At 38.4% G+C, this 22,618-nt stretch overlaps 1 long non-coding RNA gene across 1 annotated transcript; it reads left to right on the plus strand.

Annotated features, from left to right (window-relative positions):
- The first annotated feature begins 14,232 nt into the window (after positions 1-14,232).
- Positions 14,233-15,473, plus strand: LOC145029261 (uncharacterized). The gene is made up of 2 exons (XR_013676434.1): positions 14,233-14,871; positions 14,977-15,473. It is a non-coding gene; the product is annotated as an uncharacterized LOC145029261 (long non-coding RNA).
- The last annotated feature ends 7,145 nt before the right edge of the window (positions 15,474-22,618 follow it).

Raw genomic sequence — 22,618 nt, forward strand, 5'->3', positions numbered from 1 at the left:
TCTTTCCATTTTACAGACTTCGAGCCTGCCATGGCTTCCTTATAGCTATTAGGTTCATCAAGGTTTATTAGTGTACTATCACTAATATATGTATCCCCTTCGGTAGTAATATGAAAACCATATAACTGGGGTTGAACTCTAACTCTTTCGGAACGTCTAAGAGGTAATGATACGTCAATCGATTCAACCGGATTTTCCTCCTCAGGTTGAACACCAGCGGTAGAGGTTCCTTCATCTATCGACTCTTGAATCTCTTCAAGCTCGATTTTCCTCCCACTATCTCCTTAGCCTATGAGTTCTCGCTCTCGGAAAACTCCTCTCCTTGCAAAAAAGACAACATTGTCCTTCGGTCTATAGAAGAGATATCCAAAGGATTTCTGCAAGTAGCCGATGAAAATACATCGCTCACTACGAGGTTCGAGCTTGTCGTGAGTATCTCATCTTACGAAAGCCTCGCAACCCCAAACCTTGATATGTGCTAATGAAGGAGCTTTCCCCGTCCACATCTCGTGAGGTTTTTTGGCAACCTTCTTAGTAGGGACTCAGTTAAGGATATGGGCGGCAGTCTTTAAGGCATACCACCAAAAAGAGATAGATAGCGAAGCACGACTCATCATGGAGCGAACCATGTCCAACAAGGTTCAATTACGCCTTTCTGCCACACCATTCAACTACGGTGTCCTAGGTGGCGTCAATTGTGAAACTATTCCACACTCCTTGAGATAATCGTGGAATTCAAGACTTAGGTACTCTCCTCCTCGATCGGATCGAAGCATCTTGATTTTCCTTCCCAATTGATTCTCCACTTCATTCTTGAACTCTTTGAACTTTTCAAAAGTTTCTGACTTTTGCTTGATTAAGTAGATATACCCATATCTACTATAGTCATCGGTAAAAGTCACGTAGAATCGGTTTCCATCCTTCTTGGTAGATCTAAATGGTCCACACACATCGGTATGTATGAGGTCCAATAGACCCTCACCCCTTTCGCACGTACCAGCGAAAGGTGACTTAGTCATCTTTCCAAGTAAAAAAGACTCGCATGTGTCATCTTCCCTAAGGTCAAATGACTCCAACACTCCATCCTTTTGGAGTTGGGCTATGTGTTTCTTGTTGACATGTCCAAGACGACAATGCCACAAGGATGCCTTATCCATACTATTGGAAGAATCCATGCATAAAACATCATTTCCTAAGTTATCAACAATCATAACAGTTTCCTAAATTCCATTACATGGTATAGCTTCAAAATAAAATACGCCATTTAGATAAGCCAAAATAGAACCATTATCATTATTAAAAGAAAATCTAAAACCTTGTCTAAACAAACCATGAAATGAAATGATGTATCTAGCCATTTCTGGCGAACACCAACAATTGTTCAAATCTAAAGATAAACCATTCCTAAGCACTAAAGAATACACTCCAATCTTGGTCACAGGCGAGGATCTTCTGTTCCCCGTTATTAGATTTATTCTTCTGTAACAGCCCGGAATTTCAGGTATTTCTTTAAATTATTTTCGGGGCACATTTAAGGGGGGGACTCGGCGAGTTGGTGCATGACTCGCCGAGTAGGGCCATGGTCCTGGTCGCAGATACACGACTGGACTTGACGAGTCCAGATAGGGACTCGGCGAGTCGACGCTGATTCAGCTGAACCCTAGCAGTTTCAATTCTGAATCGTATATAATGATCTTATGGCCGTCATGTCACGTCTTTTGGCCGATTGAAGATACTTTGGGAGTTTGTGGGCATCTGGAGCAAGAGTGAGGGCTAGAGGAAGCTTGAAGAGATTGTTAGACAAGGAGGGGCAAGGTGGTGATCAAAGGAAGTCCAAGGAGTCGAGTACTGGAGGTTGGGGACACAGGGAACACGTTTCCAGGTAATCTTCGGATCATAATTTGTAACTTTTACGTTGTATGCGAATTTAGGGTTTAGGAAACCCATTTAAGGAATTGTTAGATTATAGTGTTGTTACAAGTGTTTAAAAACCCCTGTAATAGTATATGTGAAAGTCCAGGAAGCCCCATATCTATATACTTCGAAATCATGCGAAATACAGGAGGCAGCGGATTGACTGCATGGCTAGGACTCGCCGAGTTATTCTTCAGACTCGGCGAGTAGCTTGAAGATTCACTAGGACTCGCCGAGTTGTTCTTCAGACTCGGCGAGTAGCTTGAAGATCTACTAGAACTCGTCGAGTCGTTCTTTAGACTCGGCGAGTGGAGTCGGGGTGTCTATACTCGCCGAGTTGCCCTTTGCACTCGACGAGTCCGGTCAAGTTGAGCGTTGACCTGTGTGTAATTTGGTAGGGTCGGTTGTCTTGTTTGATAAGATCATTAATTAAGGTATGTGGTATTATAGGGAGCCTGCAGATTAGCGGATCGAGTGCGAGTAGCTCGAAGGGTTTATAGCCTGCACACTACGAGGTGAGTCTTCTCACTATACTTCACCCGGAAGGGTTTGACTGTGAGACCGGAAGGTCATACGTGTTATATTTATGCTATGTCTAGAGAGGTAGATGCTTTATATGTGATGTATGCTTATATGTGATGTATGCTTATACGGGCCGGAAGGCGAGACTTTATGTGATAGAAAGAACGGTATGATGTATGACTTATGTGCTATGTGCGTTATGTTACATGTGTTATGTTTTATTCTATTATGGGCCGGAAGGCAAAATACTATGGGCCGGAAGGCAATTTAATACGGGCCGGAAGGCGATATGTTATGGGCCGGAAGGCGATTATGTTACGGGCCGGAAGGCAATGTTATGTGGACCGAAAGGTCCGGGCCGGAAGGCGTATGTGGGTAAGTCGTATACTGGGGAACTCACTAAGCATTTATGCTTACTAGTTGTGTTTATGTTTTTCAGGTACTAGTGATGACCGTGGAAAGGCGCCGGCGTGACACGTATACACTGCCATTGTTGAAGATTTTGGAGATTTATTATTTATACTTTTGCGATAAACTTGTAATAAACTCTTTTGTCGAATAATGATGTTTTTTTTTAAATAAAAAAAAATTATTTGAAAATTTGAGCTGTTACATCTTCCATGCTCCACGTCTCTATTTCTTCTTAGTCCCTGCACATTTGAACAAATGTGGTAACCACAACCGGTATCAAGAACCCAAGAAATATCATGAGATGAATCGTTAGATTTAATTGTGTATATACCTGCGAAAGATGGCTTGATATTTCCTTCCTTGATGGCTTGCAGGTACTCTGGGCAACTTCTCTTCCAATGTCCTATCGTGTGGCAGTGGTGGCACTCTGCCTCCTTTGGGTTAGGGCAGGGCTTAGCGGGATCAACTTTGGTCCCACTAGAAGAGGCACCATCTCGGGATTTAACCTTGCGATAGTTCTTAGATGAAGCCTTACTCTTCTTTCCCTTTCCTTGTCCAATTGCCAAAATAGGAGCGGTGGGCGGATTGGGAGTTGGTGCAATAGACTTGTTCTTGAAGTTGCTCTCAGCGACCCTCAAGAGACCTTCGAGTTTGCTTAGGGTGACCTCTTCTTTGTTCATGTGATAGTCATCCTAAATTGATTATAACTTGGAGGCAATGAGTGAAGCACCATGTCGATCACGAAGTCTTCCCCAAAGTCAACATTCAACTTGCGAAGACGATCGACATACCTTTGCATCTTTTGCAGATGCACGGTAAGAGACTCTCCATGACCCATCTTAGCGGAAATCATGTTAGTGAAAATCTCATAACGCTCTTGTCTCACGTTTTGGTGGTATCTCTCCAACAAGTCTTGGTGCATCTCGTACGGGTACATGTCCTCATAGGACTTTTGGAATTCGGAGTTCATAGTGGCGATCATGATGCAATGCACCTTCGTTGCATCACGCTCGTGAGTTTCAAAAGCAGTTATTTCAGCCGGAGTAGCGATTTCAGGGTTGATTTTCTCGAGCTTCTCATCGAGGACATACTCCTTATCCTCATAGCGAGCAATCGTGTGAATGTATCTTATCCATTCGCTAAAGTTCGTTCCATCGAAGGTGACCTTTTGAAAAAGGCTCATCAAAGTGAATGAACTAGCAGCAGCGTTGTTAGCGTTCGACATCTACAAATAGAAAGGACAAAGATAGATTCGAATATGAATCCCTAATTATCACCCAATAAGAAAAGTTAGGGCTAGGATCAAACAACAATATTTACACATTAGAAAAGGGATGTCGTAATCTAATATGCAAACAATTTGAAGGTGAGTGAATGACGATTCAATAATTCTCCACCATGAAAAACATAACTTTAAGTCCTAAATGTATTGAGAATTCCTAGGTTTGGATGAGATTCATTGAAACTTTTCAATGGCATGTTTAAATCTCGATATGCCTCTTTTGGTTGTGACTGGGATATCGAGGATCACAAAGCGGGTGTGAATTACCATGCAAATTCACATGGTGCCTTCATTGTAACGATCACCTATTCCATGTGCCGGTAAACCACACACGCTCCATCGAACTATGATAAACAATGAATCACCCTTTGCCACCTTCGCTTAGAACCAATTAGTGTGCCGGTAAACTACACACGCTCCACTAACTTCTTAGCGAGGTGCAAAGTGTAATTTCATGGGATTGCATCAATTCACTTTTCCTAAAGTAACTAAGATTGGCAAATTTTAAGAAAACATATAGTTACTTTGTATTTCATATTATACTTTTAATGAGAGGAAGAGGTTGCCCTATCCTACCCGTTCGGCTAACGACCCTCCACCGATCAAGCAAGCGGTGGGTGTGAGTGTACACCCATTAAGCGTCATTTTATAGTAAGCAACCTTATACCCACCTTATAGACCGGCTTCGTGAATGAGGCCTACTAACGATAAGACTAGCATTTTAATTATACATATATATACATATTAATCTTGTAATATTATATTAGTATAGTGTTGAATTTTAAACTTGTAAAATTCTAGGGTTTGAAATTTAAATTGTCTAAATTAAACTTTTAATCACAAAACATAAATTTCAAAACTTGAGGGCAAGTTTTAAACATTTAAAACATAAAGGATCAAATAACAAATAATATTAAATTAACAATTAATCACATAATTATCAATATTTGATTTATTTATGATTTCTTGAAAAACAATTTACCAATTTAATCAAAATAATTAATAATTATCATATAAGGAAATGAAATATTTTATTAATTGATAAATATCTTCAATTAGATCAAATATATAGTCATATATATCATAAAATCAAATTTGGGTTGATCTAATATGATAAAGGTAAGTTTCCATAAGATAAATATGAAAAAATCCCGATTTTGGCTCTTCCTGACGCTCGGACTCGCCGAGTTAGGCCAACTCGCCGAGTCCACTATGGGACTCGCCGAGTCCATGACTCAGAAACACAAAATTCGAATTTTGCAGGTAAGATTCAAACAATCAAGCAACAATTTAATAGAAACCAATCTAGGCTCTGATACCACTGATAAGTTTTGGTCATATGAACATTCCTATGTGCACATACAAACCCTAATGCTTGGATCTAGGTTTCTCTAATTAAACATGCATTGAATCCAAGACTTCTAATGGCTAATTAGCTATAAGAACAATACAAAACCAGAGTTAGAAGCTTACCTTGAAACACTTGTTTGATCTTCTTGTTCTTGGAGCTTTAAAGTCACAAATGTCACTACTCTAATGGCTTACAAACACCAACTAGCCAAGAGAATGATTTGAGAGAGAGGAGAGAGGAGGAAATCGGCCAGGGTTTCCTTGCTTTTCAAGAGGTGTCGATTTCCCTACCCCAAGGGGTCTATTTATACTTGTAAGGCTCGTAGGGTTTCACCCTTAAACCCTAATTGGATAACTTAAACTCTAAGCAATCCTAATCCTTACCTTAGATAGGCCTTGGACGAATTGAGGCTTATCCTAGCCCTAGAAATCTTCCAACCCTCATCCCTTAAGGATTTACAGCCCAAAGTGTAACTATCAAACAATTGATAGTTTATACCCTCTTATTTAATTAATCTCTTTAAGTCACCAAATTAATGCTAATTAATTTATGACTTATATTAATCAAATAACAATATTATTATTCCTTATGTTATTCTCATAATATATTAATAATATCTATTTTCTCATAATAAATCACCCTGTTAAGTTGCTATGGTGAAGGCAACCCAAAAGGACCATGCACAATCGGGTCAAATACTTGCCTAATATAGTTGCAGACTTATACATTATTCCAACAGTTCTATGCGCTGCATGGTGACTAAGTTGTCCATTAGGGTTTAGAATGAAACCCTAGTAGCCTACACTATAAATAGAGACCCCTGGATGCAATTTTCGGATGCTTGACTCCAAAAGAATCCATAGGGCCGATTTTTAGTGTTGTTCCTCCTCTATCTTAATAGCCTTCTAGCTTGTAGGGTTTGTGAACCATTAGAGGAGTTACAATTGCGACTCTAAGCTCAAGATCAAGAAGATTCGAAGGATTCGAAGCAATTTGAAAGAGGTAAAACCTTAGATCTGTTCTTATAATGATAATTTCGAATTATACATGTTAGATCTAGGGTTGTAAGTCTTGGATCCATTGCATGTACAATAGAGAAACCTAGATCTAAGCATTAGGGTTTGTATGAGCACATAGGATTGTTCTTATGCATAAAACCCATCAATTTTGGGGTTGATATAAGGTTTCTAAGGTACTAGATTTCTACAATGAATCCTGAGAACATCCTTCAATCTCTAAAACTTCAACCATTGTAGTGTGTCAAACTCCTTGCTCGAGGCTGGTTGTTCACTGGCCCAACCATAAATAACATAGATGTACGTTCCAGGTTTATTTATGGTATGACGTCTGTACAGTACTAACCTTAATTGAGGCGTTTAACCTAGAGGGTTAAGTTCGTACTTTTAGTTTGAGGCATGTTAGAATTTTATTAACTGTTCTCATCATGGGTGAGAGTATATATCTCTTATATATTATGGTTGGTGCAATATTATTAAGTTTCGTTTTGTACTCCAAGACTACCGAGTACAAACGAGGGCCCGACGGGAAACACCGGAGAGCGGGAATATTATAGTAATTAAGCCATTCTGAAATCCAACAGCCCAAGCGACATTTCAAACTAGATTCTCCGTACTGTAAGTAGCCAAGAAGTAATGTAATTAATATTAATAATACTTTTATTAGAAGCTAGTTTTTATAGTTGTATTCCTCTTTCGAGGATACGAGTTCACTATACCAATTTAGCTATGATACCAATTTGTCACACCCTCGGCCAAGGTGGCGAAACATGTCGGGTTGTGTGACTAATTTCGTGGATCACAGGAAACTGAATATATAGCACAAGTACAACAATAAACAATATAACATTCATATTCCACCTTGATGTTTGAATACAAGTTTTTTTCAAATAATAATAATACATGAATTGCTTTAACAGATAGAAATATAATACACCCTCGGCCAAGGTGGCGAAACATGTCGGGTTGTGTGACTAATTTCGTGGATCACAGGAAACTGAATATATAGCACAAGTACAACAATAAACAATATAACATTCATATTCCACCTTGATGTTTGAATACAAGTTTTTTTCAAATAATAATAATACATGAATTGCTTTAACAGATAGAAATATAATACAACAACAAGTAAACTAGGTCATGTGTAATCCAATCCATCTTGAAAGTTTGTTTAGTGATTTTCTAAGAATACATGTAGTTTTGAGAGTCAACATGAAGTTGGTAAGTGTTACACATTTTCTGCTAATAGCAGTAATACTTTTCAAAAGTTTAAAAAAAAAATTATCTTTGTACGAATAACAATAGTTGAAACAGTGTTTGCAATGAGTCTTTAAAAGACCAAAATGTATTTCCGTATAAGTAAATCCATATTTTAAACTGTGTTGGTGATAAATCCTTGAAAGCAAAAATGTATCTTTTGTATAAGTAAATCCATACTCTAAATTATGTTGGTAATAAACCCTTGAAAGCGAAAATATATCTTTTGTATAAGTAAATCCATACTTTAAATTGTGTCCGTGATAAATCTTAGAATATCCTTGAAAACCAAACTATTATGTTACATAAGTAATTCCATACTTAAAAATAGTTTTGAACGCAACCAAACCCATGGTTGTAGTAAAAGTGTAATGTCTTTGTATAAAGTTTATAAAAGTCGAGTATGTTTGACATGTATCTAAAAGTGTAATGTCTTGCTTTATAAAGATGTATGTTTGAAAATAATGAACATATGTACATGTATAAACTTTATGCGTTTAAACATATAAATAAACATGCTTAGTAATATCTTGAATCCTTGAAATACTACAGAGTTTGATAACGTGCTAGTTATAATTTGCAATATCACATAAAAATCATATAATTTTGTAACATGTAGTATTTGTTGTGTGAACTCGCTATTTCATGATAATATAACCATAATACGTATATGAAATGTTTATACTAGCTTATTTGTAAGAGTATGCTAAATTGTTAAATAATAATATTTTTGTAAACTAGATTTATTATATTTTCGCATAAAAAGAAAATTGATTTGTATAAACAAAATATTTAGGCACATGTACTCCCCATCCTCTCTGAAATAAGTAAAATATTAAAAAGGGGCCGTAAGCACTCATTTTCATAGCATGAACAGGGCTCGTGGTGTGAAACATGTCGTGAAAGTTGTTATGTGACATTCCTTGCTCTTAAAGTGAACCACAAAGTATATTTATATTACCTAATAAACCAAATGGATAGTTTTGGAATCAATTATTAAGTATATGGTTGTCTTTCTTAAAATAAATAAAATTTAGGGTTTGATTTTGCAAAAATCATACTTCAGGAACTGATGTTGTGAATTATTCTCAAGACAGGGGTTAACCATGTGCATTTGAAACTATTTTAGAGTTTTAGGACTTAATTTATTAGGTTTTTCCGGGGAGTGGCCAATTATATCTTTACTATATTATTAAACATATTACCTCTTTCTTGAAAATTAAGAGGTATAATAGTTATTAGCTAATGTACAATAATCTTAAGCTTATATACCTAATGCACGGTATTACCTTTTGTGTTACCCTAATCTCCTCTACAAACAAATAACAGCTGCCGTCAAACCAAATCGCATCCTTGCCCTACGGAAGCTCCCTTCATACCAGAAACCGATTCTCCACCTCAAAGCGAAGCTGAAGATTAGGGTTTTTTCTCGCTAATTCGAAACTCTCTTACACTGATTTTTACCAAAGCTAGCATTACTCACTGCCACCACATGGCCACAATCTCGCCTCCATTTCTTCATAGGATGCTCCAGATTCGAATCGACGAGGGCTGTTGTTTCTCTGGGTTTAGAACTTCCAAGATTTCTGTACAATTTCCCTAAATTCTGTTAATCTCTCCTCCTATTGATCCCTAATGTATATAATATACACCGATTGAAAGTCGTCCATGGGGCCGGGTATGTTCGATTCAGGCCTTGTCCAGACGATTCTTTCGATAGATAGCCGATGACGTTCGAAGTCTGCAACCTACCAGCGTGCGACTGCTTTGCAAGGTAAACACTGGAGTCGCACTTTTCCGTATCTCAGTTCACCCGACATTCACCACTCATGATTCAAGAATAAATCTTTATGTTTCTCTGCTAAGCAATTTTTTTCACTTCTCTTTATATCGGACTGAATTTTTTCTCAAGTAATTCAGTAAATGCATATTTGTAACACCTATTTCTGTAATCATGTCACATATTTCTCAAAAATCAGCTTTTCTCACCTACACCATTTCATCGCCTTCATCTATACGTATTCTTCCGTTTTGACTTTTCCGTGTTTCAAAACCTGCTCCGCCTCTCGCATACTTACTCTTTCCCTAATCAAGGGAATGGGGTGATGGTAGGAGCTCTCATATCATCGACTAAATCCCAATCAATGATGAAGGGGGAACAATGACCAAGGTTATTTAAGGTTCAATACTCCAGTCTTCATTACTATCACTCCTTTTCTTTTTTGGTATGAAATCCATTCAACATAGGCAGGTAAGTATAAACGTATGGATGCCTGTTGTTACAGATCCATATGAGTTCAATCTTTCACAATTACGGTTTATCTCTGGTTCATTTAGCAAAGATCTGAACAGTAGAAGCCTGTTGGCAGGTAAACTTTTATTTTGCCGAATTACTTATATCAAACATTAAGTTGGTTTCATATATATATACTTGCTATGTTTAGGATTAGTTCAGACAAACAACAGGATCGCCATAGGTGCAACAATCTCACAAATAGGTATAATTTTTTTTCTTATTCTTTTTTTTTTGCTTCACGCCTGCAATGCAATCTCATCTTGTGTTGATTTAATATCAAAATCACAACATTTCATGAGGCTAATGAAATAGTTCATAAATATTGTTGCATTTTCCAAACCGTTAATTTCAGAGAGAAATGCCAAAAATACCCCTGTAGACTTAATTTTCTATAATAACTTCCTTGGGTTTCTTTTGTCTGGCCATTATGTGTATGTTATATAGCTTGGATATTACTATAAACTTTCCATTTGGATTCATGACATGATTTCGTTTTTGCATACTTGATTATAGTTATAAGTTACTGATCAGGCATGATTTCGGATGGGTGTAGGTACAATCAATTCGGATCCAAGTAAGAGTGTCAGAATATGGTTGGACTACTCAGAAGATCTTTCATTTCCTCAATTTCTTGGTTAATGGGGGTCTGTATATTTTTGTTATCTTTTCAAAAATGTATTTAGAAACTCTGGCATGTGTTGATTCTATTAGTTTTAGAGTATTCATGTTTTACAGGACATCATGTTTCAGTCTTGAATAATATCAGACTGCCAAATTAGCCTTTGATGTTGGCTCTACATTTGCCCCAGAAGATACAAGATTCACCGATTGGATTACATCTTAACTTATTAAGCTTTAAGTGTACTGTACATCTCCATGCTATTGACTTTCTGATTTTTTTACTTTTTTGATATATGATATTCACTCTTAATGTTTTCTTAGAGTGTGTTGGTGAAGATATAGAAGATTTGGAACATACACCAAAAGCTGAATTTGAAGGTTACTTTAAAGTGACAAATGTGATACATCGTGGTTCCCACCATCTTCTCCTGAAGGCCTTGAAGAGTATTTCCTTTTTTGGATCACATATATTTTTTTATCTTAATATAAATCTTGATAACTTATGGAAACATCCATCAGATGTCTTGTTCTAATTCTCTCAATCTTTTTATCATTTTAAAATCTACATCTAACAATGTTGCAGGTAAGACAAGATTGAGAGGTGAAAAAAGGGGCTATTTGCTACAAGATCACCACAACGTCCATTCCCAAATTGGTCATATAGTCACAAAAGTAAGTTAAATCATGTAGTTTGTCTTTAATAATCATTACAAGATACTAAATGCAATGATTTTGGTTCATAAGATTTTTTTTTCTTTAATTTTATATTTTTGATGTAAAATATCACCACATTGTGTGAATTTCATTATGCATATACAGCAAACCCTAAATAAACTAGGAATAAAACCTCTTTTAACAGTTTTTATTAAGGGGCTACTTAGATTTATGACAATTCCTTTTTTTTTTTTTGAGGTGACACAATTTTGATGGCATAATTGGGTTGAGGCTCAAGTTGAAAGAACCGGTGATTTCTTGTTGCTGATTGTTTTTTAATAATCATTTGATGTTTAATGCATTTTTTCAAAATTGCTATGATTTTTATTCTGATTTTTGTATATGCTATTTATTATGATATTTTTTATAATCATTTGATGTTTAATGCATGGCTACCAATATATAGATGCATCAACTTTTATGTATCATGTTCTAAATGAAAAAAGTTGTATGATTGACGATTGTTGTAACTTTTGTATCGTAAAATCAAATATTAACTTTCAAATATATATTAAACTTCTAATACAATTGTATATCCATAGATAAGAGATGAATTTACTTATCAATAACAATATACATATTCTCCATTTGGTCTAATGCACCGGTTTCAATTTTGGTTTTTAAGGACGATTTGTGTCCCACTACATTGCATGTGATTTCAATCACCCTAGGAAAACTTGTCTTAGGAAACTTGAATGGAAGTGGCATGGAGAGACATAAACAGCAAAGAGAAGGTACCTTACTTACGAATTTACCCCTCTATTGTAACTTAATTTACTAACAGTTATTTATTGATTTTAAATTTGAGTATTAGTGATTACTATCATTTGAAGAGGCAAATTCAATCCAAAGTTGTTGTTGATGGATTCAAATCAAAGTCTTTCCTTGAGCTGTCTAAAGTGGATCAACAACTGAAGCTGAAAGAACGTTTAAAGAAATACTGCCAAAAGCTTTATAATTTTTTATGTTATAAACTTTAAATTTTATGTGACATGACATGTTAGCATTATTTACATAGCATTTTGTGATGCGTGTTACAGGCGTATAACAGAGTGCTTGAGAAGCCAACTCCTGAAACTAGAGAAGCAGGAGTTACAAGTAACATGCACTTTTTTGATTCAGATGGCATGAACAAGAAGTATGACACCCCTGAACAAAGTAAGAATATCACAAAATACAATAAAAATTGATGTTTATTTGGTTTATTGACTATTTTACCCCCTGTTAAGGCTCATGGTTAAGTAAATATACAAGAAATGATTGTTTCACTTTTTGGTAAATTTGAGCATTTTTTTTTCATTTAGATGAGTTAAAAATGAACAAAAGGACTTTATAACGATATGAAAGTCTTATAACATAATATATAATTATTTTATAATTTTCTACCCGTAACAAATTATGCGTTCAATATCTATCTCTAAGAACTCATACAATAACACTCATGAGTTCATAACAAAATAGGTTTTTTTTACTATTATTTTCCACAATTATTATTTATGGGCTTATATTTTATTATTTATGGTGCAGAGCATTATATCATGCATATGAAGAGGTGAAAAAAAGAATTCTTTTTTTTTTCCTGTAACCGTTATAGCCCAAAAAACCGAAATATGTGTTTTCTATACCCGTTTTTTAAACTGTTCCAGTTAAATCCTAACTAGCGGTTTAATATAGGTTTTTCAAAAAATTGAAACTTTTTTTTTCCAGTTTTTCTAAAAAACCCGATTCCTTTAACCAAGAAAAACATATTTTTTGACCTAATTTCACTTCTTAACAAACCGAACTGATTATAACCGAATCCGATTTTAGTATAACATGCTTTTTTTTTTAAAAAAAAAATTGGTTTTCAGAATAACCAAACATGTGTAAACCGTTATTTATGTAGGTATTGGAGGGGCTTTTGAAAGAAGGATTGTTTGAATAACAATGCACTTACTTACTACCAACACTACTGTGATTTTGGTCCATGTTTAAAGTGCAATGCCCTGATTGGCTAAATGTAAGAAGTAGCAATTTACATACATTTTTTGTGTAATATAACATCATATTTTAATTACTTGACTTTAAACTTTTTTAAATATGTTTTCGTTTTTTTTTTTTTAATTGAACTTTAATTTCAATTTTAGTCATGCAGTATAATCATAATTAAGATGCTATAAAAAAAAGCATATAAACTTCGTTGCCATTTCTTGCATTTTTTCCACACTTTTAGAACCTAAAGTGTCCACCCCTAAAACAAGACAATCGCGAAAAAAAACAATTTCCCGAAACGATACTATCAACGCCACTGTATTCGCCATCCGACTCCGTCTCACATTAAATATATTTTCTACCAAACTAAAAGATACATTTCCATCATCAAATTTCAGATTTCAAATAAACATTGCTGATAAAAAAAACTAATTCACGAAACAAAGTATTCATCACCCGTTGCTTAGCACGATTAATAACGACGGTGAATTCTATATATCAAATGTGGCGTATAAATAAGTGTTGGACAATTAATAATGCACAATCAATCATATGTTCATGTACATTTGTACATAATCCCAACTTTTTATTTTTCATTCTTATTGATTTTGAGTTTGCTAACATTACTTTTATTGATAATTGTTTAAATGTAGGAACCTATTTGCGCAAGAATAGTAATCGCCTCTAAGAACTAATTTCTGAAAGAATTTATTCGCACCCGTCGCTTAGCGCGGGTAAACGGCTAGTTTAATTTTAATGAAAGTTTGGTTTTTTCTTTAACCTTTGACCGGGTCAAAATCAAAACCCATTTTCTTAACGAAGCTCCATGACCAATCCAGACAAGTGGATCCATTTATAAAAAAAGTATTAGGGCTTTTATCCCTTTTCTTGTTTTGATCGGGTGATATTAGAGGAACGGCGAATGTGCCAAAAGAAACACGAAGGCCAGTAGCATCGGTCCGACGATTGATGATCAGTTTTAGGAAAAGGGAGCGTCATCGGTGGTCGTTGATGCCGAAGAGGAAGGGGTCTCCGGCGTTTGACGAGGCCGAACGGGGGAAGCAGCGAAGCTGCTGTGGTCTTCGGTTTCTTTCCTGATCCAAGGAAGGCACTGAAGTTCGTCTATCGCCTCGCAAGTCGATATGGTCTTCGGGGGTTCAACGAGGCCAGAGAGGAAGGTGGTTGAAGCAACGAGGATGCGCCCATCCGGCTGCTAGGTGCGAAGGAGGATCGACTGGTGACATTGTGGGTCGATGGGTCGTAGTGGCTGGCAAATCGCAAGAAGGGGTGAGGGGTTCGACGATATCTAACCAAGCATGCCGCAATTGTTGGGAAAGATTCTTTGTGTTCATCTGATCGAGCTAAAGAGGAAGGAACACGAGGAAATAGAAAAATTGATGCAGGGGCTGGCAGATTTGTCGAGTAAAGAAGAGGAAAATGGAAGCATATGAGGCTCGGCTGTGGTGCTCGATGAGCAAGATGGAGACGGACTGCCTCCCTCAGGCGACTGCAGGTAACAAACGGGGCTGCTTCAGCAGTCCCGATTTCTTTCTATTCCCCTTTTGTTTTAATTTTTTGATAGAAATCATTGGGGTGTTTCGGGTGGGTCGTTTGACAGGTATGAACACGAAATCAAATGGGGTCTTGGTGGTTGAAGGTAATTGGATGGGGGGTCTGCTCTGGCAGCCTCTGTTGCTCTTCTTCTTTTCCTTCTTTAGACTGTAAATGTTTAATCAATAATAGGTTTAGATGGGTTTTTGGTGTTTGTTGGGTTTAAGATTCAACACGAGGTGAAAACGGTGATTGACAAAAAAAAAAAAAAAAAAAGGAAACAGGAAGACTTCCATAATTTTTCTTTGAATCTGACCAATTTTTATGCTCAAAAGTTTAATGGTTGTTTGATTGTTTGTGAATCAGTAGTTGATGAGTAGAAGTAATCTTTCCTCATACCTGTGTGTGAGCTGTGTATGCAGGTCAAAAAAAACGTGGGGAGAAAGTATAGTGAAGTGCAAGAATGTATTTCCTCTTTGAGTGTTCATTTGTACAAAATATAATTTAGAATTAACCACAAATGTGCTTTCATTTTAAGTGTAAAGGTATAAGTTTTATTTTTAATATTTTATATAATGTATTTAATGTGCTTGTATTTGATTTAAATAAATATGTATTTGTGTATGAATTTACTATGTGTTTGTTGGTACAATTGACTCAATGAGTATGTGTTTGGTTTAAATTTGATATATATATATATATATATATATATATATATATATATATATATATATATATATATATATATATATATTTTGTAGGAAGGTAAGAAGTTTTTTTTCTACATATTTTTTTGACGAACAAAATAAATGAATCACTAGATGATTCATTTATAAGATGATTCACAATAAAAAATTCCCAAAAAAACATCTTTATGATTCATTTTTAAGTAAATTAAGAAAAAATTCATTTTTATGATAATTTTAATGAATAACAACAAAATTATTGTATAAATGAATCGTCAAGATGTTTTTTTGAGAATTTTTTCTTGTGAATCATCTTACAAATGAATCATCTAATGATTCATTTTGTTTGTTCGCGAAAAAAATATGTAGAAAAAAAACTTCTTACCTTCCTACCAAAAATTTCCTTCTTATTTGATCTTGACTCTATATATATATATATATGGGAATAGTGAATATACATTACAGCACCACCTAAACTTAGGTACTAAACCTCTAAAATATGTCGTTTTAACATGCTAAATATACCCGGTTTGGTTTCACCATGTAAATATATCATTCTCCATAACATTTCTTTCTTTCGTTATCGTTTTATCATCTCCGTTTTCGTTCCTCAATTATCGTTTATTACTTCATCCAAGTGAACATTACTAAACCCTAAACCTAAACCTAAACCTTAAATTTAAACCCTAAACACTAAAGATAAACCCTAAACGCTAAATCTAAACCCTAAACCCTAACTGTAGCACCTGGTTGCTGGTACGTGGGTTTTGCCTTAGAAATTGTGTTTTTTGGCCGTGGACTCGGCGAGTTGGAGGCCCGAGTCGCCGAGTAGAGACGAGACTTTGGGGCGCGGATAAGATGGCGACTCGACGAGTCCATATTAGGGACTCGGCGAGTCTGCGATGTTTGATGAAACCCTAATTTCCAAGGGTTTGCACCCTATTTAAACACCCATTTGCGCCCCAACTCCGCCCCATTCACCCCGAGAAGCTCTCCATACGTTCTAGCTCTTGTTCTTGTGAGTTTGAGGCATTTTAGTGTGTGTTCTTGAAGATTTTGAGAAGGAAGTGTAGTAGATCAAGAGGAAGGGAAGGAAGTCAAGCATCTTAGTGTCCTCTCAGTGATTTCCTTGAGGTAAAACTCGTTTTGCCCCCTGTCTATATGCTTATAACTCCATTAAAGTCTTCCTTGAGCCCTTCCCCAAGCTTGTATGTGCATCATATTTCGTAATAAGTTGATTGGCCTCTAGATCTAGGCTTGGTTGAGCTCCAGGAGCTCAGATCTACTACCTTTATTGACCCATGTTGCATGAAGACCTTAGATCTACTCTTTTAGTGCATTTTGAACCCTAAAAACCTCATGGATAAATATCTACACGTAAAGTTGGAAACTTTACGTGTTATTCATGCCCTAGGAACCCAGATCTATGAATGACATGGACTAGATTCGAGCAAAATCGCGTATATGGCTCTTGCATGAAGCAGACTCGGTGAGTCTAGTCGCGAGTCTCCGAGATTGTCCCCTTTTAGCTGTGTCAAGTTGTGTAGTGAGTCCAGGGTGGACTCGGTGAGTTGGAAGCCAAAACTCACCCATAATGTAACTCGGCGAGTCGATGCCCAGACTCGGCGAGTTCAAGGCAATCTCCTTAGATCAAGATCAGACTCGGCGAGTTGTTCATACAACTCGGTGAGTCGCAGCATAAGTGTTCATCGGATGAAGATGAACTCGCCGAGTTGTTCATACAACTCGGCGAGTAGGATGAAGGACTTGAACATCAGTTTGGATGGAGAACTCGTCGAGTCAATGCCTAACTCGACGAGTAGAAATAGAATCCAGGTCAGTCGTTTGGACATGGACTCGATGAGTTGGCGAGCCAACTCGGCGAGTCGGGTCAACTTGAAGTTGACTCTGACTTTGACTTAGGGCATGATCAGGGGTAAAATGGTCATTTTACCAAAAGGACAGTTAGCGGATTTTGACTAAGTGTTTGGTGGGAATTACAGCCGGAGTATTTCCGGAGCAGCAACAGCAGCAGACAGACTATTCCCACACAGATCAGCAACTACTCTGAGGTGAGTTTTCCTTCCAGTAGGAACGGGTCTACGGCACCAAGGCCGACCCGTGTAGACGAGATGTTAGCACTAGAGTGTGGGTCGAGCCCGTATCTCTTGGGTTAGTTGATTATGATATATGTGTCAGTATGATAGAGTTGTCTATACTTGTTGTCTGTGTGATATCTGTATGTTATGGGTTTAGCAGTTGAGTGTGGGCAAGGCCCGTATCTCTCCGAGAGTGGAGTGTGGGCTAGGCCCGTATCTCCCAGGTATTAGTATGTGGGCGAGGCCCGTATCTTCCGGCTAGCGAAGTGTAGGCAGGGTCCGTATCTTCATGAGTGTGGGTGAGGCCCGTAACTCCTAGTTGAATGTTGTATGTTATATGCTTGCATGGTATGAGGTATTATGGGGGAGCTCGCTAAGTTTCGTGCTTACGGTTTTCAGTTTTGGTTTCATACACCTCTTCAGCTAAGGGAAAAGAGCCGGCGCGGTAGCAGCATATCACACATACGCTTTTGTTTTTCCGCACTATGGATTTTCTGGGATGTACTCTGAATTCTTATTATGATGTCACCGGTTTTCAGACATGGGTTATTATCATGAATGTTTTGTAATGATGTTTTACGTTTTAACCTAAATTAAAAATGAAATTTTTAACCGGTAATTTTGGGGTGTTACAAGTTGGTATCAGAGCGTTGGTTTGACGGATTCGGACACACCTTCGGGGGTGTCTGAACTCAAATCGAGGGATTAAAAGATTTTCTAAAAGAAAATGTTTTATAGAAATTAAGAAAAGAGTTTGAGAAAGAACAAAGTGTGTGATGTGCGCGACCGGCCGAGCTCAAGTAAGTATTCCCCAAAATACCCATACAAGTTTATGTTATGTTTATCAGCTTTTGTAGAACAACATTCTAGAATAGGACTAAGGATCTAGGAGTGATACCTTATGTGCCTGTTTTATGTGTCTCAGCTGTATGAGAATTGCATGCTAGTATTGAGTAGACAGCAAGTAGGATAGCCTGATTAGGTTATGTCTGATGGTATGAGCTTAGCATTGTATGCTAGTACAGTTCCTGTAAGCAGATAGAGTTGATTGAGATTGTTACCCTTGTCTGAATGCTGCTTGCTTCGTGCTATGTGGGACTCTGAATAATGGGAGTTAACCATTAGACGAATACGTCACATCACATGTGATCAGGGTTGAATAATCTTAGAGTGCCGGATTTGATCCTACTGCATAGCTCTTGTTTGAGTCCAACCGTTGTAGGGACAAATCGGGTACTCGAAGGATTATCTGAGCCTCATCACAGGTGATGGTATTCGGGTAGTGGCTAATTGACATTACAAGGAGGCCTGCAGCAGCTGAGGACTGGATAGGGAAGAATTAGAGATTTCCCTAGGGCAAGCCTAGGATGAGTATAACAGTGCTCAGTGGTAGTGAAAGGGACTTGGTGGAGTCGAGGCAGTCCTTGAAAAAGGTACGGATAGATGTGGAAGGTAGTATGGGCCCGTACTACTGAAAGCAGAGGATCCGTACCCGAACCAAGGAAGGCCAAGATAAGACCAGGGAACTTTTGGTAGTTGTGATCCCTCAAGAAGTCTCAGTATCACTAACGATTGTTACTTATGTATTGCAGAATGGTGGTACTACGATCGAGGCCGATACATGGCGGTTCAGGAGAGGGGTCAGGTTCAGGATTAGATTCCGAGCCAGTGGATGAGGGACTACGCGAGTTCATCGCGTCAGAGATCACCAGGGGTATCCTTGAGTCAACCCCCATTATCTTCGGGTCGATCAAGGAAGGGATAATTGAGTTGATGGAAGATCGCCTTCGGGCATTCAGGAGTGATATGGCATCTAGCCAATCAGGATCTCGCACACTGTCCTTCAAGGACTTCAGGGGCAGTGGTGCGTCGGATTTTCACGGGGCGAAAGACCCCATAGTTGCTAGACGATGGATTGCCGACGTTGAGTCTGCACAGATGATTAGCTTCTGCCCTGAAGGGTCAAAGGTGAGGTTCGCAGCGGGGTGTTTACGAGATCGAGCTAGGGATTGGTGGGAGTCCGTGGGGGACTCATTGGGAGCCTCGGCTGTCGAGGCTATGACCTGGTCGGACTTTGCGACCAGGTTCAAGGCGGAGTTCGTGCCAGCCGTCGAGCTTCAGCAGCTGGACAGGGAGTTCTTGGATATGAACTATGGTAGATACTCTCTGAGTCTACAGTATGACTGGTCCGCCCGCATCGGGCCTTCAGTCGGCATGGTCCACTCTCCGAGCCTCAGCACGTCTGGTCCGCCCTCATGGGGCCTACAGCCTATCCGGACCGCTCGTTGGGCCTTCGAAATAACCGGTCCGCCCTGGGTATGTTGGCCTACAACACAAAGCAAGTCCCGCCTTAACCCAACCCCAGTCAAATAACCATGTGCAGATAAACATACAATCATATAACAATTCACATTCAATCAAACCGATCTAGCAGATCACGTATCATAACATACTCTAAACAGGATACCGACCTAACAGGTCACTAGCATATACCATCCTAATACCCGGATGCAAACATAGCAAGGCAACAACATAACAATGATACCCGGATTAAAATCCGATAAAGGGCCGGCCTTGGTGCCTTAGACCCTGTTGATATAGTGAGGATAACTCACCTCGCGATTGCCGAAACTCTGAACTGAAGAAGCAGATTCCCGAAACACCGACTCACCGAAAATTCCGAACTAGCCATCATAATAAAATAATCATTAGGCCAAACATACATCCACTTATTGGGCCAAGGCCAAAGTCCAAATCTCCTACAAAGCCCAATATTGGCCCAATTTACTAAATTGGGCCCTCCTCACCAAATGGGCCTAAATCCAAGGTCCAATCTTATCAGCCCGATGACAGCCCAAACCAACAAGGCCCAAACTTAAAATGCCACAGAGGGGGGTACGCTAGGTGTACATCAATGCTCGCAAAATGGGATCGGGGCACTGGCCCGCTACGCTGGGTGTACTCCCATGTTACGCGGGGCGTAACCTCGTGGTTCAACAAATCCATGCAACTGCTTAATGGCTTAAGCTATTAAGCCCAAACTTCAGATCCTTAGGCCAAATATGACCAGGATTCATAAAGTCTCAAACTTTATCACCTGGGACGTCCATAAAGCTCTTAATCCAAAGTCGTAATCCATTAAGACCTACTTATCTCACACATGGAACAACCACAGCCCTTGGGACCTCATTTTTCTCACTCAAGACCTCTCCTAAGGTCTGAAAGGACAGATAATCTTGACCAACTCGAAACATGCAACAAGATGAGGAGTTTTGGGACAAGAATGGTGTCAAAGCTTCACAACACATAGATCTACACAATATGAATGTCAAGCAAGAAGCTTTATACCTCAAATAGGCTCCAAAGGATGATGTCTTTCCAGATCTATAAGCTCTAGTCGTTCCTCTCCTTATTTGACAACTTCTCCTTTCTTCCTTTATGCTTTCCTTTGCTAATCCAAGCTTTCCAAGACCAAACACACCCAACCAAGGAGGTAATACGGATATCTAGGGTTTCTGGGGGTAAGAGTGTGCTTATGGAGGCTAAGGAGGAAGCCTTTATGTTCTTTATATAGTGGTTGTCTCAAAATTAGGGTTTTGGGGATTTTGAGAGTACGCTGGGCATACCTCTAGTACGCTGGGCGTACTCAACCATGCACCTGCGTTTCTTTCCCCCACTACGTTGGGCGTACGTCCATCTTACGCTGGGCGTACCCAGCATGATCCCTTTTTCATGCATGGTCTTCCCTTTTCCATTTTTCCCATTAAGCTATAATCGATATTATCTTCGAAATGCCGTAACTCCTCTACTCTAAACCCGCTCCCGATAAACTTTACATTCACACGAGGGTGGCGAGAAGCCCTATGCTTCTATCAACACACACACCAGTCCAAACCTTCTCGGATAAAACGCATTTCCCGAAAAAGGACCAAAATTACCCTTCCTCTTAAATCTCAGGGACTCATAATTAAATACTTTAAGAACGAGGCATTACACGTGGTTTTTATGGATTTAAACCTAATTTAATAACAAATATATGCAAAAACAAACCATAAATAGCTAAAAATCCTCCTTAATAAATGAAAATAAATTTGTCACTTGTCATCTGTAATGACCCGTTCCCGGTATGTTGATTTATTGGTAATTATAGTGAGTTTTTCAAGAGGGACTCGGCGAGTTCTAGCCTGACTCGCCGAGTAGGGTCGCGCCTGAGGGCACGCGGGAGCCGGGGACTCGGCGAGTCCATATCCCTGACTCGGCGAGTCCATCTGTCTGGGTGAAACCCTAAATTCCCCGGGTTGCCCACTATTTATACCACCTTATAGCCCCCATTCTCGCCTCCCTCACCCTGAGAACGCAGTGATAGAGCCTTAAACCTCCCTTGAAGAGCTTATATGTGTTTTGGTGCCATTTTGTGAAGGTGTGAAGAAGGAGAAGAAGGAAGAAGCAAGGAGAAGTGTTGTAGTGCAAAGATCCAAGGCCAAATCAGAGTTAATTGAGGTATTTTCGGAGTTCCATCTTGTTATATGCTTTAAACTTCCATTAGAGCTCTCCTAAGAGCTAGTTGATGCTTGTTCCAAGCCTTACACTTGCATGAACGTCTTATTAAGTCGAAATAGCTATGGATCTGAATGTTGGGGTGTTGTAGAGCCCAGATCTACTGTCTTTTTGGAGTTATATTGCATGATAACCATAGATCTACCCATTTTGTGCATCTTTTAGCCTTATTTCCCTTATTCATGAGGTTGTGCACGTAAAGTTGGAAACTTTACGTGGTAAATCAGCTTATTGGACTCAGATCTATCAATTGTATGCATTGGATTCAAACAAAATCGAGTAAAAATCAGTTGCATGGCGGCAACTCGGCGAGTCGGAAGAACGACTCGACGAGTTGGGTCGCGAGTCCCGAGTTCTTCAGTTTTAT

This window comes from Lactuca saligna, chromosome 2 (assembly GCF_052625555.1).
Source record: "Lactuca saligna cultivar CGN05327 chromosome 2, ASM5262555v1, whole genome shotgun sequence".
Taxonomy (NCBI): Eukaryota; Viridiplantae; Streptophyta; class Magnoliopsida; order Asterales; family Asteraceae; genus Lactuca; species Lactuca saligna.